Source organism: Lagenorhynchus albirostris, chromosome 1 (assembly GCF_949774975.1).
Source record: "Lagenorhynchus albirostris chromosome 1, mLagAlb1.1, whole genome shotgun sequence".
NCBI classification, from domain to species: domain Eukaryota; kingdom Metazoa; phylum Chordata; class Mammalia; order Artiodactyla; family Delphinidae; genus Lagenorhynchus; species Lagenorhynchus albirostris.
The window spans coordinates 189981347-190008597 of record NC_083095.1 but is presented as its reverse complement, the minus strand read 5'-3'; the positions used below and the strand labels follow the sequence as shown (position 1 = coordinate 190008597).

General features: G+C 56.3%; 2 long non-coding RNA genes across 3 annotated transcripts in view; both read right to left on the bottom strand.

The window, feature by feature from the left end:
• LOC132527490 (uncharacterized) overlaps positions 1-27251 on the bottom strand; it is a 63509-nt gene that overhangs the window by 25299 nt on the left and 10959 nt on the right. For both annotated transcript variants that reach the window (XR_009543009.1, XR_009543010.1), the window contains exons 2-3: positions 26434-26597; positions 10503-10608 (exon numbers count right to left, since the gene is read on the bottom strand). This is a non-coding gene — a long non-coding RNA (uncharacterized LOC132527490). The remainder of the gene's footprint in view (positions 1-10502; positions 10609-26433; positions 26598-27251) is intronic.
• Positions 25440-26425, bottom strand: LOC132527493 (uncharacterized). The gene is made up of 2 exons (XR_009543011.1): positions 25968-26425; positions 25440-25749 (listed from the first exon to the last, which is right to left on the bottom strand). It is a non-coding gene; the product is annotated as an uncharacterized LOC132527493 (long non-coding RNA).

Genomic DNA, 27251 nt, shown 5'->3' with positions numbered 1-27251 from the left:
TACTCAGCCTCCAGCAAGTCACTGAAACGGCCGCTGACGTGTCCCTACCAGTTCACGGGTCCAGCAGCGTTGGCTTTGGGTAACAACCTCTCAGCCGTGCCTCTCTGCGTTCTCTGCAGATTTCAGGGCTGTGGTTTTCCCAGAAACCTCAGTTCTCTAATGCAGGGGTCCCCAACCTCCAGGCCGTGGACGGTACCAGTCCACGGCCTTTTAGGAGCCGGGCCGCACAGCAGGAGGTGAGCGGCGAGTGAGCAGCGAAGCTCCGTCTGCCGCTCCCCGCCGCTCCCCGCCGCTCCCCGCCGCTCACATGACTGCCTAAGCCACCGCCTCCCACCCTGTCCATGGAAAAACTGTCTTCCATGAAACCGGTCCCTGGTGCCAAAAAGGCTGGGGGCCGCTGCTCTAACGGGTCAAAGAAAAGGTGTTAATTTTCAGTTTGGCCAGCTTCTTCTTATCGTTAAGGATGGGAGTGAGAACTTCCAAACTCTTTACCTGTTGGTTCGGAAACAAAAGTCAGTAAATAACTTACTTTCGGGTGGTGATGAAGTGCGGGAGAATTGACTGGGGCGATGGGCATGCGTTACCACAAGGTCACGAGAGGGCCGTCTGTGGAAGAGACGTGACGAGTGGGGAGGAACCAGCCTCATGAAGGTCCAGGGGAGGGCACTCCAGCATCGGGACTGGCAGCAGTGAGTTCTTGCAATGGAAGGGCCTACGTGGCCAGAGCACAGGGAGGCAGAGAGGAGGGAGGACAGAGACTGGGCGGACGTCTGGGGTGACGACATGCAGAGCTGAAGCCGGCAGGCAGAGAAGTGACGTGATGTGACTCACATCTGCAAATGACCCCTCTGGCTAGAAAGTCCGTAGGTCCAGGTTTGCCCAGGACAGTCCTGGTTTGTGTCTTTTGCCTGGTGTAATTCATCATCGTGCCTCCTTCCAATTTTAAAAGTGTCCTGGTTCAGACAACAAATCACAGGATTCCCGTGACTCTGGTCACAGGGAGGGGCGTGGGCACAGCCGTTGGGGAAGCCGAGAGGTCCGCTGGCAGTGAATGCAGTGAAGACAAGCCATACGGGGCTCTGGCCAGGGTGGTGGCTGGGGAGCTGGGGGGACTGACACCCCCAGGATGTGTGGTAGAGGTGGAGCTGACAGGATTGACGGCGGGGGCGGAGGCGGGCAGGAAAGAGAGGAATTAGGGACCTGGGCAGTCATGAGCCACTCCTTCTCATCCCGTCATCCAGGCGCGTCAACTCCATCTCCAAAGACTCTGAAGTGTCCTTCTGCTCCCAATTCTCACATCCACCTTCACTGTTCGATCCCTCCATCTCCCGCCTGAATTCAAGAGCTCCCCTCCAGCCCCACGGGCATCTGGTATTGTCCCCCTGGGCGGCGACACAACCTCTGGTCCTGCAGCCCACGTCGAGAGCACAGCCTACCTCACACGGTCAGCATGGCCCTCGTTAACAAGTCTACAAACAATAACTGCTGGAGAGGGTGTGGAGAAAAGGGAACACTCCTGTACTGTTGGTGGGAATGTAAGTTGATACAGCCACTATGGAGAACAGTATGGAGGTTCCTCAAAAAAACTAAAAATAGAGCTACCATACGACCCAGCAATCCCACTCCTGGGCATATACCCTGAGAAAACCATAATTCAAAAAGAGTCATGTACCACAATGGTCATTGCAGCTCTATTTAAAATAGCCAGGTCATGGAAGCAACCTAAATGCCCATTGACAGATGAATGGATGAAGAAGATGTGGCACATATATACAATGGAATATTACTCAGCCATAAAAAAGAAATGAAATCATGCCATTTGCAGCAACATGGATGGACCTAGAGATTATCATACTAAGTGAAGTGAGTCAGAAAGAGAAAGACAAATGCCATGTGATATCACTTACACGTGGAACCTAAAATATGACGCAAATGAACTTATCCACGAAACAGAAACAGACTCACAGACACAGAGAACAGCCTTGTGGTTGCCAAGGGGGAGGCGGGTGGGGGAGGGAGAGTGTGGGATCAGCAGATGCAAACTAGTACACATAGGATGGATAAACAACAAGGTCCTACTGTAGGGCACAGGGAACTACGTTCAACATCCGGCAATGAACCATCATGGAAAAGAAGATGAAAAAGAATGTGTGTAACTGAGTCGCTCCACCGTGCAGCAGAAATGAACCCAACACTGTCAATCCCCTCGACGTCAATTAGAGAAAAAGCAGAGCCTCAGCCTGCGACCCCCGCCCCTCACGGCTCCCCGCGCAGGACATCCCACCACTTCTTCAACAGCCTTCCACCCCTTGGGTCAGTGAGGCCTTCTGCCCGGGGTCCCCGCCTGCCACCTGTGCCAACTGAACTTCTTCCCTCCCTTCATGCTGCTTACACGGCGCCTCCTCAGTGGAGCCCTCCAGCCAGCTGCCCCTCCCTTCTCTGACCACCCAAGACCCTCAAATCTCTCTTTCAAGGCCCTTACGTAGTCCATCTTATAAAGCGGCCATTTATGTATTTCCGCTCACCCCTCAACTAATCTATAAACTTCTGACGGAAAGAGGATGTTCTCCCAACCTTCCAGCCCGCAGAGCGCTCGGCGCGTCACGAACGGCTCAGCGCTTCGTGGCGTTGAGTCTGGCGGCAGTGTGAACGGCTACGGCCGCTTCGGTTGGTTTGACCCTGACAGGCCGAGCCCTTGATACGCCATGAAGTCAACCAGGTAGGAAGCTCCTCGTGGGGTCCTCACTCCGAACCAGCAGTAAGACCCGTGCCGGGCAGAGCGGTCCGGACCCGGGCCCAGCTTGGCCCTGGCATTCGGGATGGGTGGGTGGAGGAGGCAGGTAAGAGTTAGACCCTTTAACTGCAGTCTCCCCACTTACCAGCTGTGTGCTTTGGGCAACCTGCTGAACCTCTCTGTTGTCTCAGGTTTCTTATCTGCAAAGCACTGGCAGTAACAGCACCTGGCCAGGGTTGCTGGGAAGATCCCACGAGATAAAGCAGGTAAGATGCTTAGCACAGAGTCTGGTATAGGGGACATGCTCCTTATCAGCCGCGTGACTGACGGAGCTGAGGCGTGGAGAAAGTCATGACTGCAGACGTTGATGGGCCTTGATCATTTTATTACGTATTTTAAATTTTTTAATGGGAACTCTCAGACTGGAGGGGTGAAGCAGGCCCTGCCGCAGGAGTATAAAAGGACGCACCTGCCCTGGAGAGCAATTTACCAAGAACCTGGACCCAGTCATTCCACACCTGGGGAATCCAGACTACGGAAGTTCGCAAAAATACAGACAAAGCTTACTCCGAAAACGTTAGCCCCAGAATTATGAACGACAGCAGAAAACTGGAATTGAGTGACTATTATCTAAGGAAATAGTTAAGAAAAGTTTGGCATGATATCAAGCGACACGTATGTAGTTATGAAACGCGTATTTACAAAGATCTCCGAATGACTGGGGGAAATGTCGATAATGGTAAGTGAGAAAAGCAAGCTACACAAAATACTACGTAAGTGAACGTAATTATGTGAAAAGCGTGTGCGTGAAGAAGAATGTAAGATAGAGCCAAGTGTTCATCCTCGGTGACTGTTGCCAAGTGATGAGATAACGGACAGTTTTGATTTTCCTTTTTCGACAGTTTCTAAAATGAGAGACTGTTTTTTTCAATCAGAAAGAAAAATGATGCTATCTTAAGAGACGCCGGGAGCTTGCTGGGGAGCCATGCCAGTGCAGCCTGCGGTGCTGCCGCAGCCGTGGCCCCCGGGACGTGCGGCCTCGAGCAGCCCCCAGCCCGTGGACTCGCCTCTCTGGACCGCGGCGGCCTCCGCGGAGAAGCGGCGGATCCTCACCTGTCTGAAGGCCGCGGGCCGGGTCAGGCGATCTAACAGGCTTCTCCAGCCCCGGTGGTCTCGCCGGAGCCACCTTGGTGAGGCCCCTTCTCTCAGACAGGGACATACGTGGCTAGGGCCAGCCGGCCAGAGGGGCGAGGAGGGCGGAGGCCGCGTGCTTCTCCATGTCTCGCGCCGAGGACTCGCTCCAGGGCCGCAGCTGCCCTGAGCTGCCCCACCAGGCAGGAGTTTCAGGAAGAGGAGGAAGCCGCTGTCCTTTCCTCTCCTGGGGCTGTGGCCCTGCAGCCCTCCTTCGCCCCAGGGCCTCTGCTGCCGGCCCTCAGGGGTTTCTCAGACACGGGGCACGCCTGTGGTCCTCTGCCTCTAAGATGCCCGAGGTGCCCAGGGCCCCACGAGCAGAACCCCACGTCCTTCCTGCCCGCCTTCTCCCCTGGGAACCCGAGGAAGACCACATCTTCTGTTCTGAAAACTCAGTCTGGGGGCTCAGAAGCTGGAGTGGGCATATGGAGCTCGCTCTGAACCTGGTGGGACAGACAGGCATCCCGGGCAGACACCCCCGCAGGTGGCTTCTACCTGAAACTAGCAGCCCAGGCACTGACTTTCCATCACGGGATCCCGCATGGGGCTGATGTGAGGAACGTTCTTCCCAAGCTGCAGGTCAGCCTGGGACGAGCCATCAGTCGCACTGGGAGGGCACAGGAGTTCACCTGCCTGTGGGCACAGATGAGTTCACTGGGGTGGGCCCAGCAGGGGAGCATGGATCCGCTGGCCTGGCTCACATCCACGCCCTGCCCTGCCGCTCGCTTACTTGGCTATGTGACTGGTGAAATTATCCGATCTCTGTAAGTGCTGATTTTCCCATTTATAAAATGAGAATCCCAGTGGCCCCTACTGCACAGGGACGCCCTGAGGATTAAATGAGAAAATACACAGAACGTGCTTTCCCGGGGGCCTGGCAGAGAGCAGAGGCTCAAGTGGCTCTTTTTATTAGGAAGCTCTCCTTGGGCTCAGCACCCCTGCAGGCAGGGGGGAGGACCCGAGATTAAAGCACATTCCTGCTGCTCCGGCGAGGGAGGACCCTCCCCAGGAAACAGCTAAACAGCTAAGCAGTGGGTGACTCGGTGCAAAAAACAACTGGAAGGCAGCAAGGCTACTTACAATAGCCTCGGTCTGGAGGCAACCCTACCGAGCCATCCTGTGATGACTAAGCAAAGCCCGAAGCGCGGCAACCCCGCGGCCCGCTGCAGAGCCGCTGGAGACGGCCCGCGTGCCGCTCATGTCCGTACATGGAGAGGGGCCTCGGAAAGGAACGTTTCCAGAAGGAGGTCGCAAGGTGGCGTGTGCACACCGTTTGCCGTGCTGGGTAAACAGACGTCAAGTCCCCCTCGGGGGTCCAGAGGGGCCTGGAGGGGTGCAAGCAGTTTAAAGCGCTCGTCAGGTTATTTGTTTTTTCCCCAACAAGTTGCTTAAGGACCGGCTGTTTAGGACGGATCAGGGTGCACCTGGGAAGGTCAGGGGGCGTTCGGAGAGGGAGCGAGGTGTGGGAGAGGCTGGGAAGGGAGAGGACGGCGCTTCAGCAGGTGTGGGAGCATCCGCGGGTTTGAAAATAGAAGCGGAGTTGCCCCAAGGGTACAACCCCCCCCACACACACACACCGGTCTCTTTGGCCAAAGAAAGTGAGTTAAGTGGTCGGAGGGGCAGCAGGAAAAGTGGGTGTGGGGAGCACGGGGCCGTCCTTCCCCGGGGCGGTGGGGGGGGGGTCAAGCTCTTTGTACGCGGAGCTTTAGGCTTGCCTACGGCGGCGGTGCACTGCCGCCGTGCTCTCCCCGGCCCTGCCCAGATGCCTACTCGCGGTGCGCGAGGGGCCCGTGCCCGGGCTGGAAAGCCTGCATTCACGAAGATGCACAGAAGCCTCTCAAATAGGGTCCCAGAGACACCGTAAAGAGAGCTTGGAAATAGCTGAGGAACTTCCCCTCCATCCTGGCGGCCTAGCGAAGGCTGCAAGCCGCGAACGCGAGTGTCTACGGCATCTCCTGGTTTAGTTTACGGGTAAGTCAGCCGGCTGTGGTCTGGGTGTGGCCAGCCTCCGGGATCGGCTCCTGGGTCTGGGTTCTGTCCCCCGACCATCACGAAAACGCACACGACAGACACTGGCGCCCACCAGGTGGGGTGTGTATCCCGCCTCTGCCACTAGACCGTGACGCTGGGCAGGTCTGCAGGCGTCCGGGAGCCGCCGGTTACTCGCCCGTAAGATGGGGCTGCTCCTGCCTCCCTGCAGGGCTCCAGGGTGAGCAGCAACGCGGCTAAGATCTGCTCAGATCGGAAGCCAGCGAGCGGCGAGCGCTGCCCCGTGCCTGTGGTGGCAGAGGTCCCAGCCGCGTGACACAGTCACACTCCGAAGGCACAAGCCCGCAGCCTGAGCAGGCCCCCTCCTCACCCCGCCCCCTCCCTGTCCCGAGGCCTCCGCTGCCCTCAGAGGGGGGTCCTGCGGCGGAGACGGGCTCCCCCTGCCGGCAGGTAAGGGTGGTGCTCGGGGCAAGTTGGCGGATGGGCGGCAGCTGCAGCCTGTTCTAGAATTCCCCGGGAGTGCCCCTGCCCTACTCCGGGATGCCAGCCGCCTACAGCATAAGAAGAAACGTGCGTTTGGTCCCTGTCCCTGGTTCCTCATACAGAGACCCCCGGAATTCCTAAGCGATGGGGTGAGAGGAGTGTCTTCTGTCCTACTGTTGGTCTTTGTGGCTGGAACCACCTCTCAGAACGTCCTGGGTGATGGGAAAATCTCTTGTCCTAATGGGGCAGCTGCTGTTGGGTCCCTAGATAGCTCAGAGTGGGGCAGGCCCCCAGAGACCGAATGGTGATTAGAAGCTCAGAACTTTCAGCCCCAATCCCCAACCTCTGAGAGGGGAGAGGGGCTGGACACCGAGTTACGATCCATCATCACCACGTGATGATGCCTCCATAGAAAGCCCAATGGCATGGGGTTCAGGGAGCTTCTAGGCTGGTGGACACAGCCATGTGCCAGGAGGGCGGCACCCCAAGTGCACGGGGCAGAAGCCCCTGCGCCTGGGAGCCTTCCAGACCTCGCCCTGTGTTTCTCCCCATATAGGTGTTCACTTGTATCCTTTGTCGCATCCCTTGTAATAAACTGGTAAATGGGAGTGCGGCGTGTTCCTGAGTTCTCGGAGGTGTTCTAGCAAATGATCACAGGAACCCGACTGACAGCCAGCTGGTGGGAAGTAGGGGACGCCCAGGACTTGTGACCGGTGTTTGACGCGGGAGCAGCCTTGTAGGATGCAGCCCTGAACCTGTGAGGCTGGGGTGTCAGTGTCAGAGCTGAGCCGAAGTGCCCACCAACCAACTGTGTCGGGAGACTCGGAGTTTGTGGCACCGGAAATCACCGCGCCGTCTACACTTTCGGAATGGAAGGGGGGCCCCCACATGGAGGGAGACATCACAAACACCATCTTACGAATGAATGGCCCCGGGCAGGGGCCTCTGAGAGCCTTCCTAGAGACATACATGGGCCTCCATCTCACAGCAGAGGGGCCAGGCCAACCATAAACAAGACAAAAAGACAACCCATGGAATACGAGAAAATATGTGCAAATGATGCGACTGACAAGGGCTTAATCTCCAAATATACAAGCAGCTCATACAGCTCAACATCAAAAAACAAACAACCCAATCAAAAATGGGCAGAAGGGGCTTCCCCGGTGGCGCAGTGGTTGAGAGTCCACCTGCCGGTGCAGGGGACACAGGTTCGTGCCCCGGTCCGGGAAGATCCCACATGCCGTGGAGCGGCTGGGCCCGTGAGCCATGGCCGCTGAGCCTGCGCGTCCGGAGCCTGTGCTCCGCAACGGGAGAGGCCACAACAGTGAGAGGCCCGCGTACCGCAAAATAAATAAATAAATAAAATATAAAATAATGGGCAGAAGACCTAAATGGGCAGAAGACATACAGATGGCCAGAAGGCACATGAAACGATGTTCAACGTCACTAGCTATTTGAGAAATGCAGATCAAAACTACAGTGTGGTATCATCTCACACAGGTCAGAATGGTCATTAGTAACAAGTCTACAAACAATAAATGCTGGAGAAAGTGTGGGGAAAAGGGAACCCTCCTACACTGTTGGTGGGAATGTAAGTTGATACAGCCACTATGGAGATCAGTATGGAGGTTCCTTAAGAAGCTAAAAATAGAGCTATCATACGATCCTGCAATCCCACTACTGGGCATATATCCAGACAAAACCCTAATTCAAAAAGATACATGCACCCCTACGTTCACAGCAGCACTATTCACAATAGCCAAGACATGGAAACGACCTAAATGTCCATCAACAGATGAATGGATAAAGAAGATGTGGTCTACATACACAATGGAGTATTACTCAGCCACGAACAAGAACAAAATAATGCCATTTGCAGCAGCATGGATGCAGCTAGACATTATCATACTAAGTGAAGAAAGAGAAAGACAAATACCATATGATATCACTTATATGAGGACTCTAAAATAGGACACAAATTAACATATCTATGAAAGAGAAACAGACTCAGAGATATAAAGAACAGACTCGTGGCTGCCAAGGGGGGAGGAGAGGAGGAGGGATGGAGTGGGAGTTGGGATTAGCAGACGCCAACTAGTATATATAGGATGGATCAACAACAACGTATAGTGTAGAGCACAGAGAAGTACGTTCAGTATTCCACGATAAGCCATAATGGAAAAGAATATGGAAAAAAGAATGTACAATATACGTATAAGTGAATCACTCGGCTGTACAGCAGAAATTAACCCAACATTGTTAAAAAAAAAAAGAGAAAACAATTATCCAACAAGCCTCCCAGGCCGCTACTCGGATGCCCTTGTCCTCTGTGCTCTGCCCACGCTGGCTTCTGCGCCTCCTCCCAGGCCTGGCAGCTCTCGCACAGGCCACGCACACCCTCTTCCCTGCATCCGGGATGACCCAGTGACAGCACGCACAGCCGCCCCGCCATCCAGCCACCCCCCTCGGGTCTCTGCTCAAGCGTCCTTTCACTAAGAACCTTCCCTGGCTGCTCGGTCTAGGGGGGTCCTTTAGAACAAATTCCCCTGAAGTCTCATTCTTGTCCTTCCTCAGAATATGCATCTCAGTCCACAATTACGTATCAGTCATGTGACTGTGGGATTGATTTCTCAGATCACTACTGTATACCCGTACCTTAACAGAGAAACTAACAGTAGTAGGTTCTTTACAAATACTGACTGACTGAATGAGTGAGTTGAAATACAGGGCCCTGACCCACCTTTGATATTCCAAGATTTATGACCTCACAAAATAGGTCAAGGCCACAAGTTCCATGCATCCAATCATCAGAGGGATGGGGTATTGGAAAGCCAGGAATAACAAACAGGAAAGCCATCATACAAACCGGGTGGCTATGCAAAGCCACTCTCCCAGAGCGGCGGGCACAGATGGAGAGAGCAGCAGGGTCCAGCTTTGAGAATCGACCCGACTCTATGCGGGGAGTAAACCTCTGATTTCAGAATGGCTCCTGCAGTGGCTTTGGAAGAGTGGTGAGGGAGTTTTGGGGGACCACAGGGTCAGAAAGGCCCCAACGGCATTCCTTTGGAGGAATTCTTTCGGAAAACTAAAGACATTGAAGTAAGGCGTTGGGCCAATCCCACGCAACAACGCTTTTTTGTTGCTCCAGTGCCAAGAGCACCTCTGTTGAGAAACGCTGACAGAAATCTGGGTGCTGGAGGGCATAATACAGTTACATGTCCCCCTACACAAGCTCCCCCCGTGATTCTAAGGAACTGAGCCCTCACTACCATGAAAAGAGGAAGTGGCTGTTTACTAAGACACAGAGAACAAGGGGGGGGGCCCACAGCACCAGCCCTGGTGCCACAACAGAGCAGGACCTCAGCCAGGATGGCGGCTGGCTCACACGCGTGGGCGCGCATCCTCACAGATGCTTTCCCCAGATCATCTGATCATAAATGGAACGGCCAAGAAGTTCCCTGACCCATCCCCTGGTGACGAACAGAACTTTATATAATATAATACGATCTGACGGGACACAGTGTATCATACAAATTCTCAGTCTCTGTAAGAATTCTGCTAACAACTGGCAAATGTGCTTCAACGATCACATGATTCTTTTCCTCTGATAACAAATGTAATGCGTGTCTATTCTAGAACATTCAGCCAGGCGCCAAGAAGAAAAACTGACACCCACTCTCTCAACTACAGAGATAATCGGCGTTAACGTTTTCGCGATCCTTCCCCCCCCAAGCCTGTGTAAGATATCCGTTTTTATATGAAATTGAGGTCACAGGAGAGGTGCTTTTTAAGTGGCCCTTTGCATTGGGCAATAGATCCCCACGTGGTCCATAACACGGTTTCCATGGCTGTTTACCATTACATCGGATGGATGACCCCACACTCACTGAACAGATCCCCTTACGCTGGGCATTTGGGAGCAGCAGGGATGCTGTGCTCAGCACTCCTCCACTGACTCTTCCTGAGAATAAATTCCTGGAAGTGGAATGGCTGCGTCAGAGGACACAGGTCTGGATACTTACGGCCACACTGTCCTTCCCGAGTTTCCTAACAGGGCGTACCGGCCCGAGCATGGGTACGAGCGTCCCTCTCCCCAGACACTTACCCCCAGTGAGCGGCTGGTTTCTTCTTGGCTCTTCCATTTTAGATGCAGTGGGCCATGCAGGATACAGGGAAATTCGTCTTTGGAATTCACCTCCATCCTTGGGAACCTATAGATACACAAAAGACAGCACTTCTGAAATGACCGAGGAAACGCAGGACATGTTTACATGTGAGCAGAACGCTGAAACAGGTTTTGCAAACGAAATGATAAAACGACGCTCTTTTGCTGACACGGTATGGATGAAAATTTCGGGCCTGGCCCTGCCCACGTATTTAAAATAACCTATTCGTCAGTGACGATGTCCCCATCACCTGTCACTCTTTCCACCCAGTTGTTGGTGGCATAGATTTTAGAGGGGCATCACTCCAAGCTCTATGTCTCCTAGCGCTCATTCTGCGTCCCCCAGGCCTGCAGTTCTGTCTGGCTTCCCTGAGCTGGGGAAGAAGAAGATGACCTTATTTAAGACCTTTCGGGGAGAGCAGGGGAGAGATTCTGCCATCTGTCAAGGTGAAGGGTCCTCCTGGGTGTGTGTCTGCCGCCTCCGTAGACTGACTCAGGCCCAGGGAACGGCCGTGGTATTTGGATGCAGGAAAACACCAGTGACTCATCTTCCTCTGGAAGGCAGGCAAGACCGTGGCATCCTCCTAAGGTGAAGGGACCTCATTTGAAATCCACCCAGAATCCCCAATGTCTCAAACAGTTCCTTCCGTCTGAGAAGCTGTACAAGGTTCGTCACATGTGGCGATTCACCTTTGGCCACGGCAAGCTCTAACTCTGCAATTCAATCATCATATTGAACAAGTAATTTCTAAATTGGTCCTGCGATCAAGACTGTGTTACAGGAATATTAATTGTTCGAAATGTGCAGCCAGAAGACACATGACAGCCTAGAGTTTACGGCTCATTCTAAACGACGGTGGCACATTACTGCTTCCTAACACCATAAATTGGATGTTGTTTATAATAATACAGCTAGAGCGGTAACACTTTATCATAAGAGCTGCTGCCCCCACGGAAAATCATTATTCAGCGTACACTGGATAAACTGGTCATCACTCACGGGCAGGTGACGTGGCCCATTTTATTTACAGGGGAGCGGGCAACATATTATCTTCTTATTGGGTTGATGTTTTTTCCCAGAAGGATTATGTTGCTTCTTGTGTGTTGCTCGGAGAGTTTTGTCAGTGTCACTCGTCTTACGGGCATTATGCCCAGAGCAGAGGAGTAACCGTCCCTAACCTCAGAATTATTTTCAGAGGAGAACCTGGGAAAGAGATTTTCACCTACAGATTAATCTCTTACTTCCCAAATGGAAAAACAAAGAGGAAATGATGACGGAGATGAGTAACTGCTCCCCAAAGCCGGCCAGGTCACGAGAGGCGAGCCACCCTGACTTGAGCTGCCCTTTACGTGCAGGAAGACAGTGGCTGACTGTGGTTCGGCAGATGGCGTGAGGCTGGGCCTTCCATCTTCCTGGACGTGCGTCCCCAAAGGAGCTTGGCCACCTCTCCCTGGTGCCTGAGAGAGAACTTGGCCTTGCTCTAGGGGACAGAGTCGTGCTGTGGACGTCACAGCGTGATGCGAGCTGCCCACCCGACAAGCTCACTCCGGGGGTGAGCACCGCTGCCCTGGCCGCCATGCTGCTGCCGCAAGGCAAACCGCCCCGGGCCCTGGCCAGCAGTGCCCTCCGCCAGTGGCACGCGTGCGCCGCTCAGGCGCCAGAGACGCCAGCCAGGCCGGGCGTGGGCCGTGAGGGGCCGCTCCTCACTAGGTCTCAGGCTCCCCTGGAGCCACGGAGCCTCCTCCAGCCTCTGGCACTCTCCAAGGTCCTGGTGACTCGGCCTCCGGCCACACCACAGCCTCTCCTGACCCGCCAGCGTCAGGCACATTGAATTCGTCTGCTGGGACGGCTGAGTCTCCGCAGGGAGCCTGTGGGAGGGGCTACAGGTAGAGAATCGCAAGCACACCTGCACAGTGTCTCGCCGTTTTCGAATGCTGCTCCAGACGCTGTCTCGAGGGGATGAGACCGGGGACTCGAGTGCGGGCTGGGAAAGCCCTCATCCACGAGCGGGCACCCTCCAGCTCCTTCCTGGTGGCTCTGAGCGCCCGTTTCCTCTTCCGGAAAGTAGGGTCCACACTAGTCCCCGTGCGATTGGGTTTCCAGGAGGACGCCGTGGGCTCACCCACACAAGCACACGTGCGGCGCGGGCTGTTAACTCCCACCAACGCCCCCCCCCCAAAAGAAGTACTGCAGGAGGGGCGGGGAGGGCAGGATGCAAAGAGCATCGACTGTCTCATCTGCTTTCACGCGGGCCGTCCTGGCGCCTTTTCCACCACCTTCCTCTCTCACGGGTGGGGAGACCAAGGCAGGTTCCTCACTATGCGTCGTCCCTATTTGGGGTGGACGCTCCCCCGTGCACCGGGGGGCGTTCAGCAGCATCCCAGGCCCCCACCCAGCAGAGGACCGTCCCACGCGTGACAACCAAGAAAGTCTCGGGACGTGGCCAGTGTCCCCTGTGGGGCGACGCTACCCCCCAGTTGAGACCCCCTGAGGCGGGGTAACTTGTCAAAGGCCCATGGGGAGCAGGGAGCCAGGCCCAGAGCCTGGGGCGTGAGGGCCACAGGGGCTCATCAAAGCGGGCGTTGAGATGGGGCTCCAATCGGGCAGGACAGATGGATACAGAGCCTTCGAGGGAACCTGGACGGACGGAAGGCCGTGTGACGAGCGGCCAGAGGCAGAGGCCAGGAGGTGGGCGCGTGGGGCAGGAGGACAGATGGGCCGCGCAGGCCTCAGGGAGCCGACACAGGAGCTTGGAGCCGGGGCGGAGTCAGGCCCAGGGGCCGGGCAGGTGCTGGGCCGGGGCAGGGATGAAGGGGCCTTCAGGCCGGGCTGGGGCGCGGAGACCCGTCTGGGACAACAGGCGCCCCATGGCCGACAGGAGGGCCTTCCCGGCGCCACCGTCGTCCTGGCAACGGGGCTGTCATCGCCGACCACGGACAAGCGGGCTGGGAGGGAAGGATGCCATGAACACAAACCGGGGTGAGGAACTGGGGGCCGTGGGCACCGCAGGCCCAGTGCCCACCAGGCGGGTCGGCGGTCCCAAGCCTCGCTCCGCGCAGAGGCCGTGGTTGCTGACGTGCCCCTGACACCGGCCCGTCACCTGCCCCCAGCCTCCCACGGACAGCCAGCGGGGCCTGTGCTGAGCCTCTGCCTGGCTCGGAGGGGCCCTCGGGGGGGGGGGTCTGCTCGCCATCTGGGGAGTCAGGGTTTCCTGAGGCGAGTGACAGAGGTTCATGCCTCTCACACTCCCACTCCTCAGGAAATCCGGCCCTACAGACAGCCGAAAGAAAACACCCTCTGCGGGCCACTGGGCTATTTTTTTTTTTTTTTTTTTTTTTTGCGGTACGCGGGACTTTCACTGTTGGGGCCTCTCCCGTTGCGGAGCACAGGCTCCGGACGCGCAGGCTCAGCGGCCATGGCTCACGGGCCCAGCCGCTCCGCGGCATGTGGGATCCTCCCGGACCGGGGCACGAACCCGTGTCCCCTGCATCGGCAGGCGGACTCTCAACCACTGCACCACCAGGGAAGCCCTTCTGGGCTATTTTTATTCTGCGTGGCCCGGCCGAGGCTTGCCTGTCTCCACCGCTGTCCACCGGGGAGAGTTTCAACCCGACGTGTGTTCAGGAAGATGCTAGAAATTTCCAGCTTGCAGATGCTGGTGGGCTGTTAACAGAGCTCGGCCCATGCAGATGGGCAGCCTGGTGGGAGGCCCCAGGATGGACGGCCTTGGAGAGAAGTTGGTGACGGGCCCCGCGGGCTGTCAGATCACAGGCCTTTTCATTCCTCGACATTTCGGGAGACCAGAGCTTTCTGTCCCAGAGCTACACGCCAATCCCTGACTGGTTCATAGAGTCACTCCCACAGTACTCAGAAACCCGAACGGCCGCTGGGAGCAGGGCTCCAGGCCCTACACTGGATCTCAGGACGATCTCTGGGGTGAGAAGCAAACAGAAAATTGACCTAAAGCGATAAAGCCCATTAGAGCGTTGTGGGAAGTTGTGCCCTGCATTATGGCCAGACAGCTCCACCTTGCTGAAGAGCATCTAAACCGATACGTGCACACGGAAGGCTGGTGGTTCAGCCTAGGAAAGCAGGCATCCCCAGTTAAGCATGGCCAGCTGGACCGATTCTGTCCTCCCTTCCCATCGTCGGTTACCCTAGGAGCCAAGAGAGGTGCAGGTCAGCTCTGAGCTGGCTTCCCTGCTAGAGCTGCGGGCGGCCCGCCCTCCCGAGGCCCCGCCCCGGGTGCCGTGGAGGCCGGCCGCCGGCAGAGGGGGCCCCAGGCCTGCCGGGAGCCAGGCTGCAGGCGGGGAAGCCGCGGCCGAGTGTGCCCTGCCGCCGGAGCACACTGGGGATGAGGCCGCTCAGAAAGCCAGCTGGCTCCGTCCCCACTTGCCAACTGACGGAGGCTGGTGTCCACGGTGAAGTCACAGCCAGTGGAAAGAGGCGACAAAACCAGCGGAAGGAAACTGCAGGCCGGGAGGGGGCAGGGCCGGGAAGCCCCGCTTCCCCTTCGAGCCGGCACCGCAGCCCGCGCCAAGGCCCACGGAGCTCCAGTCGGCCTCTGGAGGCCCCGGCCTGGCGCTCGTCTCTGTGCGGGGCTGCCCGCTGGCCATCCTGAAGCTGGAATCCTGAACCGAGGCAGGGGGGAGGGGAAGGGAGCCAGGGGCGGAGGCCAGGCGGCTGGCAGGCTCGCTGGCGGCCCGTGGCGGACACGCCGAAGGGGACCGTGAAGGCAAGGCTGGATGCCCCACGCCAGGGAGCAGAGTCTTCCAAAGGCTGAGCGCCCCGAGACGTGACAGCTCTGGAAAGTTCAATGTGACTACGGCACGTGTCTGCGCCCCCGCTGCGGAGGGCGGCCTGTGGCTTCCGCTGCCAGTGGGTCTAGAGACAGTGCCCAGACGGACAGCAGGGCAAGGAAATGATGCGGCAGACCCCGCTTAGAAGACGCCTGCCCATCCGCTTGCCAAACGGCAAAGCGGCCCCTTAGCCCTCCAACCCAAAGAGGAAGAGGCCCCGCCGCTGAGCCCGCAGGCGGCCCTGGAGCAGACGCACCTGTTAGGCGGAGGGCCTGGCTTCTGCTGGAGAAATGGGTGACCCCGACCGGGCTTTCTGTCCCCTCCTCCCAGAGGGTCTGGGGGCCTGCACCCTCCCCGGCGGCAGAGCGTGCTGTCCGGCTGCCCACGGCGACAACGCCCGCAGCTCCGCCTTTGCCAGGTGGCCCTGAAGCCGCCACCGAGCACAAACTGGCCACCGCAGACACTTCCAGAGCGCCCAGTGCCTGCAGGCCAGGCCCTTTTCACCCAAGTGATACGTGTTTAACAGTCGTTTATTCGCCATACAAACGAGCCGAGGCCCGCCAGGGATCAGAGCACCGGGCAGCCGCCTGATCCGAAACTCACACTCCCTACCTGTCCTTTCCATCCCCCGTCAGGGCGGCTCCGGGAGCAGCCCCGAAGGCTCGCCCTGCAGCTGTCTGGCCCGGCGACAAGGGTGCCCTTTCTCTTGTTGGCATTGGGTGCTGTCAGCGCCCCTCCTCGCCCCATCCCTGCAGCTGTGAGCCTGGTTTCCTTCATCTGTTTCCAAGCCTGCCTGAGCTGCAATGTCCCACCTGCTTCTCCACTGCTTTATGTATCATCCGGGCCGTTTAAATAAATCTGGGCTGTCTTTTAGGGTGTTTATAAGCAAGTGAAAGTCGGGTCTAAGGGAAAGAGTATTAGTTATCCTCGTCTCCTTCTCGTATTTACTTCCTTTTCTTTAAGACTGTTTTGCTGTTTCCTCTCTGGGCCGCCCAGGGAATAACTGTAAAGGAAACCAAATACGACGGCAGAACCCTCCTTCTCCTTTCTTCCCTCCTGCTTGTCAACAGCCCAGGGACTCCTGTCCTGGAGGAGACCAATCTATAAACTCCTGAGAGCGCAGCCTTCCTGGGGGAACTCGCCCTTCACAGCACACAAGGCTATGCAGCTCGGACAACAAACGCTACCGTTTCCAGACGGAGGGCAGCACGGAGGCCTGTCGGGGCTTCCGTCTGTGACAGCACTTGAAACATTCCGGAAGCCCCTGTTCTGGGCCCACTGGCAGGGCCCGGCCGCCCTCCTCTTCTCTCCCGGCCGCTGGTGCAGACACCAACGGCCTCCCTGCTTTCTTGTCCCTGGCTTGCAGCCAGGTGACAGGGTGTCCCCTGCCTTCACCTCGGCCTGGTCTCCAGAGAGCTGCCTTCCCCTGGTGCTGACGCCCCGAGACCCCAGATACCAGTTTAGAAAAGGCCCCAAGAATTGTGAGGAAATGAAGGCCCCCCCCCACCCATTCCACAAGCTAGTACCGTGACTCAGCTGTTTCCTCTCAAATCCCCGCGCCTCTCCCTCCTCCCCGGGGCTCTGGAGCGATGCTTGGAGGGTGCTGGGGTCCCACAGCCGAGTACTTACTGAAAAGGAGGCCTCTGAGCTCCCAGGCTGGGGTGGGCAGCCGCCAGGGAGAGGGGGCTGGCAGGAGAGGGGCGGCAGAGTGGACGGGGGAACTGTGCGCCCGATACGCGCAGACGCGGCCCCTGGGTTCCGTACCTTTGCAGCTCATTGGCAAATAGCACGGTTACCTACACGGCAGCCACTCGGCCGCAGACCCAACACGCACGTACCTGGTGGGGACCTTCACGGGGAAAGGTCAGCGTGAGCAGGAGACCAAGAAGATATCGCAGGGGCGGCGGGAAACTGCCACGACCCCGTCCTCAGCCGCGCCGGGCCGAGTTAAGCTTCTCGCGTGTGCGTGTGCGCACGCGCCCGCCCGGCCGCCACGTGGGGAGGCTGGAGCTGATTGGCCAGGTGGAAGCTGGCCTCCGGTCCCGCTGCACGTCGGCTTCCTTTCACAGTCCGGCTACGGCCGGGCCTGTGGGCGAGCCTCAGAAGAGCGGGTGAGAGAGCATAGGCAGTGGGCCACTTCTGTCGCCCCTGCACTCACGGGCTGCCCGGGCCCAGCCGAACGAGGGTGCTTAGCTCACTTGGGACCCAACGGCGCCCCCCGAGCTGGGGGAGGGTCACCTCTGCGGTCCAAGATCCCCACGTTTGTTTATGTAATCAGTTCAGGGAGGGGTGATGAGGGTCCCTGTTACCTAGGGTTTTGTCTTCCAAAAGCCAGAGACAGAAAGGCCGCATTGGGCAGGAACGCGGGGACCCCACAGGAACAATAAACAAGGGCCACTGGAGCTCATTTTCCTCCCTCCCTGAGCTGCCGAGTTCACTTGAAACAACCTGCTGCCCAAATTGGCCTCCTCGCCCACACACGCTCCCTGCTTCCTTAGAAGTCAGAGAGGAAAGGTAAAAAAAATGGCAGAAATTAGTGCTTTGGGTTCAGGAAATCCCAACTCCTGGAGCCAATGGGTTAATGTCGGGCCGCTGATAAATCCCAGCTGTCTCAGCCATTCCAGCTGGAGGCCATGGGACCGGGGCTGGAATGGGCAGAAGGACCGGATCTTGTGCCGTTTTGACTTTTGTTCCTGCTTCCCCATGGGCCGATGCTAGACTTCCAACTCCCCGCCTCAGCCTGGACGGGCTCGTGTAAAGTTACTTTCCAAAGAAAGCAGAACATCTCATGTGAAGAAGGCGTGGAGCGGCTGGAGTTGGCCCCCATCTGGTGGAGGACCAGTTTCCACTTCGGGCCGGGCCGGGCTTGCCGCCCCGGGCTCCCCCGGAATGAATTCCATCTGCCGTGCTGCTGCTGGCCGGGCCCCTCCCCCCCCCATCAGGGCATCCGGGAAACAGGCGGGGGAACAGGTGGGCCAAGGCCAGCTGCAGACTCGGCCCCAGAGGGCCCAGCCACGTCCAAGGGCAAACAAGGCGTAAGAAGAGACACCGAGGAACATCCCCAGGTGCTGAGACCCATCCAGGCGTCAGGTCGGTCGTGGCGTTCGCTTCTCAGCCTCCCGCGCCAGAACCAGCACCGACGGGCTTAAGTTCTCTCAAGGCGGGGCGAACCGGGTGCCGGCCCAGCCTAGGCCTTTAAGGCTCCCTCGGGGCCTCCAGTTCCTCTTAGGTTAAGAAGTTGGCGCACCACTAAATATAAACTAGATAAGCAACAAGGATTTACTGCAGAGCACAGGGAACCATATTCAATATCTTGTAATAACCTATCATGAAGAAGAATCGGTATGTATATGGATAACTGAATCACTGCTGTCACCTGAAACTAACAATATTGTAAATCAACTACAGTTCAATTAAAAAAACGTTGGCGTGGATGACCCTGAAGGTCCCTTTCGGGTCAGCTCTTTCGAAGACTCTCCAATCTGGCTGTGATCCGTCTGACCAAGAAGCAGTTTTCTACAGAGATGCACTAACACGTCATCACTTTCCCTAGGCTAGTACTCGGCTCACTAGGGGCCCCAGAAACGGAGGAGCTGGACACCAGCCAATAAACTCCTGTGAACACTATTTGTAATGTTTGTACGTAGACAAACCGTGTGTTCGGAACAGAGGGGATTTTGTTCGGACAATTTCTAAGCAATGCTTTGAAAATAATCAGCAAAGACTCCACCGAACACTTAAGTCCATCATTTATCACTAAAACTTTCCAAGCAGTGCCCTGCAGACTCATCACAATTTCAAAGACTCAAAACCCTGAGCCTCTTAGAAACCTGAGTTGGTCACTCAGAGGCCATCGCTCAGCAGGTAGGCCCAAGAGTTTGCACCTAGTTCTGTAGGTCCAGGCCAGTCCTGAATCCACTTCACAGAGGACCCTAAGTTAGAAGAAGCCCCCAGTCTGGGGTCCCCACCCCAAGTTAGGCTGGATGAGTTCAGATAATCAAACCCACCCCTCGCTCCATCACTGATGTGAAACACGGATGGGCCTGAGGGTTACAAGTGGGGGATGGTTACTATCTAGCCTTTAAGAGGCAGCCAAGGGTCCTACTTCAGATGCTGCTGTTCCCTTCAAGAAACCAGACGTGGCTCTTGGCTAATCTTGGCCGTACAAGGAGGATTTTAGAATTCCAGGAAAGAATTTCCTAAGCGTAGCTCTGCGACACGGAGTGCTTAATGAAATCATATATTCATTCATTTAATCAACACGTTCGTCAATATCTGCTGCTTGTCTGGCAATATTTTAGCCAATGGTATCACACTGATGGGCAGGATAATCAGTCCAAGTCTGCCTTCCTGAGGGTGACAGTCTAGCAGGGGAGACGTTGCCAAGTGTGAGCGGGTTGCCAGTAAGCAAACCCCAGAGGAAATGGGGAGGAGCCTGGACTGTTGCCTGGCTGAGGGCAGAGCCGTTCCCTTGCTCAGAGATGGGGCTCTGAACCACAGTAGGAAAAGAGCTGAATGATGGCCTGGGGTCTCCGGAATCAAGTGCTCGTGGAGGGAAGGGCTTGGGAGACTGGGCCGGGTCTACCTAGAACGGTGTTCAGGGTGTCCAGGGTTCAAGGATTCCAGGGTGACGTGGCTGCCTGCAGTGGAACTGGACGTCTGGACAGGAAGACAGAGTGAAGTCACTCGCTTTGGACTGGGTCCCTGGGCTTAGTTCTCGAGGGAGTGAGGCACACCGTGAGACAGGTGAGAATGCGGTGGTGATGGTAGTTTTGTGACTCCAGGGTGACAAGGGCAGGACCCGCTAGTGGTTAAGTCAGCAGCAGCAATGGGACCAAGTCCGCATAGATGACCTTCCCCCCCAGACCCCTTGTTTCCACAGTCTCATTCCCGATGCTTCCTGCAGATTCTGTGAGCTACCCTATCTTTTCAGGAAATTTCAGTTTCTGGGCTTGAAATCCAGGGCCCTAATTGGTACAGAGATTGGATAGCCCATTAAATGCTACACATATTTTAAAAGGCTTAAGGGCACGTAGCAACTGGCCCCATTACGGGGGTGAGTAAGGAAAATGTTATATCGTTTGCTGTAGCCTTTATGGGCAACTGTGTCCAGGGCTGGGCTCAATTCAGGCCAAGGTTTCGATTACACCTCTCCTGCGGGCCTAGGTTTTAGCATATGCCCTTTGGTCGACACAAACATAGCTGGCCATTCCCCTCTTCAAGTGCCACGTACTCCAGTGAGGAGAAATGATTTACACGCATGAAACGCTGTCAGTCACTGCATGACCAGGTGGGAGGCTCCAGGAGGCGGGCCTTCTTTACAGACTCAAGAATGTGGTCCCTCCACGGCTTTTTGCGTGTATGTTTCAGGACCGCTTCTTTGGGCGTATGTTTCAGGACTGCTGCTTTACGTGCGCATTTTTATGCAGAAGGGACCTTGTATGTGTCAACTCTCAGATTCTCATATCTGGAAAGAACTGGAATTCATTTACTCAAAAAATAAATTCGTCCATCTAGCTGTTTTTCCTGTGTCTTATGAGTCATCTTAAATGCCTTCTAGAAAAGGTGGCTATAAATACATTAAATAAATAAAAAAGAGTAAACGATTCAGCAGAGCTTTGTTCACTTTCAGAATTCAGAGAACTGTGCTGGGCCTCACGAGCCTGGGGAGTTGGTGCAGGGTGGAAAGAGGCAAAGATGGGCAGGACATGATGGGAGATCCGGCACAGACCCCAGATGACGCCCCATGTGGACGCGAACCGTGGGCAGCAACGGCCAGTAAGGCAGAACTTCAGAAGTGAGCGCTGGGTGACCTTGGGGCGACCGTGGATACCGAAATGAGAGGCACGAGGGACCATTTAAAGACCTCCTACCTGCCTAAGAGGCCAGCGCCGATGGTGAATGACCCCCACTGACCCCCAGGTCCCCCTCCTGTCAGTCCATGAAAGTCCCTTCTTCCGTCCCCTACAGCCTCCTCAAGGCCCAGCCGAGGGCAGTGCAAGTGAGTTAACACAGAAAGGCAAGAGACGGGAATTCCGAAGAGATGGAAGATTCCTGCACCCTAGGGGGCCACACAGAGCCCAGTGTCCGGAGGCCTTGGAGGCCACAATGGTCTCACTCTGTCCGCACCCCTTCCATGGCCCAAGCAGCCCCAGAGGGAGCGAGCTGTGAGGAAGGATGAGTCTGCAAGTCCCTGCAGCCCTATCAGGGTCAGGCCTTGGGTCCGAGCCCCACAGGGCCGTGGCGCGGGGTGTCCCCTGTGACACTGACGAGGGGGCGGAGCCAGAGCCAGGGCCATGCTGGTGGTTAGTGGAGAAGAAGGCCCGGGACACGGCTTCTCCCCGATCAGACCAACCCGGCCACGTTTGTCCTTCGTCCTTACGAGGCTCCGCGCCTAGCGTGAGCCCCGCACGCAGGGCCGCAGGACACGTCTCCGGAACAGAATCGTCCCCACGACCGCTGGAACTCCCCCTGAGGTGGAGTTACGATCGGAAACCGCCTCAAAGTACTCGGCCTTCGAAGCTTAAGATGGTGGCTTGGGGCTGTACGGACCGATATTAAGATATTTTAAACATTTTTTTTGGTGTGTTTTTTTTCTTCTTTGTAATTAGAGGAGAGGAGGAAAATTTCATTCCCGTCACGACGTAGCTGCCCTTTCACACCATCAGCGAGGTTTTCTCGTGCCTCCGCCGACAGAAACTCCGTCTGGTTGGGCTGATTTTGCTGACTGGCCTCCTGTTCACCCACGGCTGCCTTGGGGGCCCGTGGGCGCCCAGACGCAGCCCAGGACGGACAGGGCTGCGGAAGAGGGGTTTCCAGCTCTGCCCCCGTAACTCTGCACAGATTCCGAGCTCCTCAGCAAAGGGACCTTCCCGGAAGTTCCAGAAGGCTGACGGGAGGTTTGATTTTGTTTTTTAGCAAAATTACGAAGGAAAAGAAAAATCAATCCGAGTGAACGCTGAAATCCCAACTCACTGACACACACGCAAACCAGTGCAATGCCATGCACTTTCTTACAGACGTGACATGCCCAGCACCAGGGCTGTTAAAGGGCCCCAGTGCGTGTAATTGGCCTGGTGGACATTTTTCTTAGCTCTGCACAAGCCCCGCCCCCCACCGTGCCTGTTCCTCATTGAATAAACTTGCTCATGAATGAAGGTCTTGAAACTAAAATATATGGATCCCAAAGGGCAACTTTCCAATTACCTAGTCAGAGTGTTACACCGCTACTGGTTTCCAGCAAGCCAAGCGAGGCTGCTCATGGCCAGCCCTCTGGTACCGGTAGGGCTCAGGCCCTAGACGGTGGGGCACACCTGGGATGCCTTCAGCCGGTAACTCAAGTCCCCCAGCTGTTGTTAATGACCATCGCTTATCGTCCAGAGACAACATGGGAAGGGGACTCATTGAAAACTCTACAAAGACTCTGTTAATAGTCTATTATTGCAAAGTTCATGCTGTGTGTGTGTTTAAATTTGGAAGGTTCCCTAACTCTGTAGCAATAAAGTTTTCTTCCAAGTCATACCTGAAAAATCACTTCCCGTGGAAGTATCCACTGATACAAAAACAGTTTTATGAAATGTATAATATTTGCTTGGCGATATCCTAACAGATTAGCCATGTGCTGATGGGACTCGGGTGCAGAATAACAGACCTGAGCTCGGGTCTAGAGGTGAGGTCCGGAAGGACATGCCTGGGGCGGCGTTGGGGGGCGCCCCAGATGAGCAAGTCTCTCACTCTACGCGCAGGCCTGGCATGAGACAAAGCGGCTGAGGATGGAGCTGGGCCCTCAGGTCAGCTCAGGGATGGACGGAGGTGGAGGTGCTCCAGATGGGCCACCAGGCTTTTGAGGGCAAGGTGTGCAGTGCTAGCAGCCCACCTTAATGGGCGCCGTGAGCCTGTCTTCCAGATGGAACGAGAAGAGACACAGAGAGAGGGCTTCTCGCTGAAATGTTCTGGTCTGAGTGATGACAGAGGCAGCTTGCCCTGGACTCTAAAAATCCACGTGCCACGTACATAAGGCACCTACAGCAAGATGGAGCACACAGAGAACCACGTCTCCAGATTTACATTGGAGGAAAGTTCACATCGGAACACTGACAATTTCCCAAGTCACTTTTTCCCTTAAGATAATGGGGCATTTGGATGGAAAGGGAGACAGAGAGGAAAACTGCTTGGACTGAACTGCGGGTAAGGCTGACACTCTTATGGACGATCCACGAAGCCTTCCAAGCTTTTAAATGGACCGGCTGGGTAAGATGACAGCTCGAAATGGGGTGAAACGTTTCAAGTGAAAAATGAATGCGAGATTTGTTAAAAGCTGAGCTTAAAACCTTAAGGAAGACTGGGTTTAAAAATTTTCTAGCTTTAATGAATCAAGCACCCCTTTGATAGTACAGCCCAGCTTAGTCAGGCAGGCCTTGTGGCCCAGCCGTGCCCCACGGGGGCTGATGGGGTGAGAGAAGCGGCTTCCTTCTGCCCCAGCTCAGACCCCACAGCCAATTCCAGAGGCCTGAGTAGGAAAGCTGTTCTTGGCGAGTTCATGCACAGGAGCCCCACCTGAGCCCAGAGCGGTGCTCCCGGAAGGCCAGCTGGGCCCTGGCAGACCCGGAGGCGGCCACGCACCGCGTCCACGGCCCCTCCCGAGGAGGAGCCACAGTGCAGTGCGTCCCCTGCCCCACGCCCTGCGGTGCCTGCCTCCTGCACTGTCCTGTCCCGGGCCCTGGAACAGGGTGGCAGGGGTGAGTGATTCACCCTGAGGCCGCCCCCGAGGCAGGTGGCCTGGAGAGCTGGGCGGGCAGAGACACATCAAAGTCTCCATTTTCACCCTGGGAAGGCAGCACTCCGGCAAAATGAGCGGATTGTTTTTCGCCTTCTTTGAAATGAAAGCTGGGAGGAGGACCCAACTCCGGCCTTTTCGTTGGCAAAGGAAAGCCCTGTGGCTGCCTTTCTGTTCCCACCCCTACAATTAGGCGGAAGGCCGAGCTGCTTCCTGAAACAGGATCTGCAGTCCAGCCCCCGCTCCGGGCAGGACGCTCTGCCCACCATGGCCTGGCCGGAGGGACAGGACAGCCCACCAAGGCAGCGAGTGGTGGGGGACACGCAGGGTGGGGGGGGGCGGGGCGTGTGTGGTGAAGCGCTGGCTGGCCCACACAGCTCTGCTCCTGCAGCCCAGTGGCCCGGAAAGCGTGGTCCAGGCTGGGGTCCCTGGGCGCCACCGGGAAGGCTGGTGAGAGCAGGGCGAGGCTGAGCTACAGGCGAGGGCTCTCGGGGCAGCCCGGGCCCCGCCACCCATCACCAGCCGTCCTGAACAGCAGCCTGCGATCATTTGTTCCCTCTGGGGATGGGCTCCACGCGTAACTTGGAGTGAAAACAAGTGTTTTCCAATGTACGGCCCACCTTTCCCAGGCTTGGCCCATCACCCTGGTGGGTATTTTAGCGGATGATGCTTTTTAATGCCTCTGGGTGGGAGGGGCCAGCTCCGGCCCCGCCCACTCAGCATGTCAGCTGCCATCTGCACCTTCAACGACTGACGTCAGGAGAGGCCAAAATGCCGACGTCTGCTCCTGAAGTTTGGTTTTAAGTGCTTTCTCAGGAATGCGAGACTCTACCTGGACCATCGTTCGGAAAATGCTTGCCATTTCTAGAGCAGGGCATTTGCTCATTTAGGAAAAAATTAGGAAGAGAAAATAAGGCCTGGACTCCTGCACCAGGTCTTTTTTTTTTTTTTTTTTTTTTGTGGTACGTGGGCCTCTCACTGTTGTGGCCTCTCCCGTTGTGGAGCACAGGCTCCGGACGCTCCGCGGCATGTGGGATCTTCCCGGACCGGGGCATGAACCCATGTCCCCTGCATCGGCAGGCGGACTCCCAACCACTGCGCCACCAGGGAAGCCCTGCACCAGGTCTTACGTGTGCCTCAGCCTTCCGCTCCCGGGAGCAGCCCCTGCGTCCTCCTTCCCTGCATCCCTGTCTGCAGCGCCTCAGGCCCCGGTGGCCCCGTTCCTAAGCACAGTGATGACTTAGCAGCTAGGTGTCTGACAGCTGCCACTTTTGTCCCCAGAGGAAACTAGTTCCAAGCTCTTAAACTCGTACACTTCCATTTACTTTCTTTATAACAGCCGAACGGCAGACGAGCAGTAGAACGTTTTTATGGTTTAACTCGAGGCCATTGTGACCGCGCGCAGTAGAGTCCGTTCGGTTCAGTTACTTAACGGAAGAGCCTAAAGCACAAACGCAGAACTTCCGGCAGATGCAGAGCAGAGGGAGTTTCTGGAGGGGCTGAAAGACGCATCTGGGGCCCTTTCCTGTATCTGCTCACCCTGTCCCGCAGTGGGGCTCACGTGGGCCCTGACCTTGGAGGCCTGGTTTAGTCATCACTTCTAAAGTGTTTCTGGGGAGACAGAAGTGAGCGTGCCTTCAGGAGAACGGGTGAGCAGCAAAAACTGGACGTGGTCACAGAGCTACAAGGAAAATGCAAGGGGAGCGTGCAGACAGGTGGAAGCTGGTCCCACGGGGCCACCCCGTCCCTGGGCTATACCTCCTCCCGGGGACTCTGACCTCCCACGGGAGAGAGCTCGGGACCCACCCCCAGAGAGCTGGAAAACTCACTTTTTCTCAGTCATTTTTCATGGGCTGTCAAGGGAGCCACATCTCACCACGGGCTCCTCGGCCCCTGCCACCTCTGTCCTTCCACGTGTGACCCCTGAGAGGGTCACAGCAGAGTCTGTTAGACTGTGTCACCTTCCCCAGCGAGGGGCACCCTCTACAGCCGCAACGGAAGCTACGGACGGGCAAGCAGACCTGGAGCCTGGTCTCTCCTGTTTACTTCTCGGCCCCCAGCCCCCCGTGGAGTGTCGCCCATTTATCATCCCTTAGAGTCCAGCCTGGGCTTTCTAGAACTGATGTGCTGACCCCAAGGACCAACCTGCTGTGCTTTCGCTTGCATTTCAACCGGAATAGAAAGTCGCCTCCAGTGAACACCCTTCAAATCCAGCCAGTTTGGGATCCAGGCCCACAGCACGACCGTCAAAGAACTTGACCCTCCACAGACCTCCCTCGGGCATGAATTACTTACATTCGTTCTGCACACAGAATCCAAAGACCCCCGAAGGTCTCTCCCCATCACGGCTCAGGCTCAGGCTCGAGGTCTCGCAGTGCGTTTCCCAAGGCAGGTCCAGATCCATCTCAGTGTTTCCTCATGAACAGCAACTCAGGCCCAGTTTCTCTTGTTCTGAAGACCTGTGAACCAGAGAAAAGAGCGCCATGACCCACCCATTCAACAAACAATGTGATATCAGGGCAGGAAAGCTCCAGGTATCACGCTCCGTGCAAAGCAGGGAGGAGAGAGAGCCTGTATCAGCAGCTGGTCTATGGCAATTTGGAAACCCATCCAGGCCACATCTCTGGTTCCCCGATTACAGCCAAGTCCTACTCTTGGGGAGGGGTTCCCAGTGGCTCTTAGTAAGGAGCTGTTGGGAGCAATGCCCTTAAAATTCTTAAAAGCCCCATTGTCTAACCGAGAAAGTCTGCAAGGCCTGCCTTTAAGGCTCTTAGAAGCCCGGCAAGGTATATCCTTACATCTTTCTAAGGTCTGGAAAGAAGTCTTAGAGCCACACCTTGGGATGGTCACCCTGAGGCCATGCTACGCAGACAGTGCCCTGGATTTTATCTTTGTCCTAAAGCCACGTCTCACTGTGAGTCACTTTTTCTGGGAGACGGCGGCAAGGAGACACAGTTTCGTTATCACACCCAGAAAGCCCTGGTCCCTTTATATTTCCCTAGTCCTTCTGTCTCTTCATACAGCTTATCGCAGGCAGCTGGAAGAAGCCAGTGGCGTGTTCTATCTTCTGCCTGGTGTCTCCTCAGCCAGGCCTTGGGTTCATTGCGTATCCT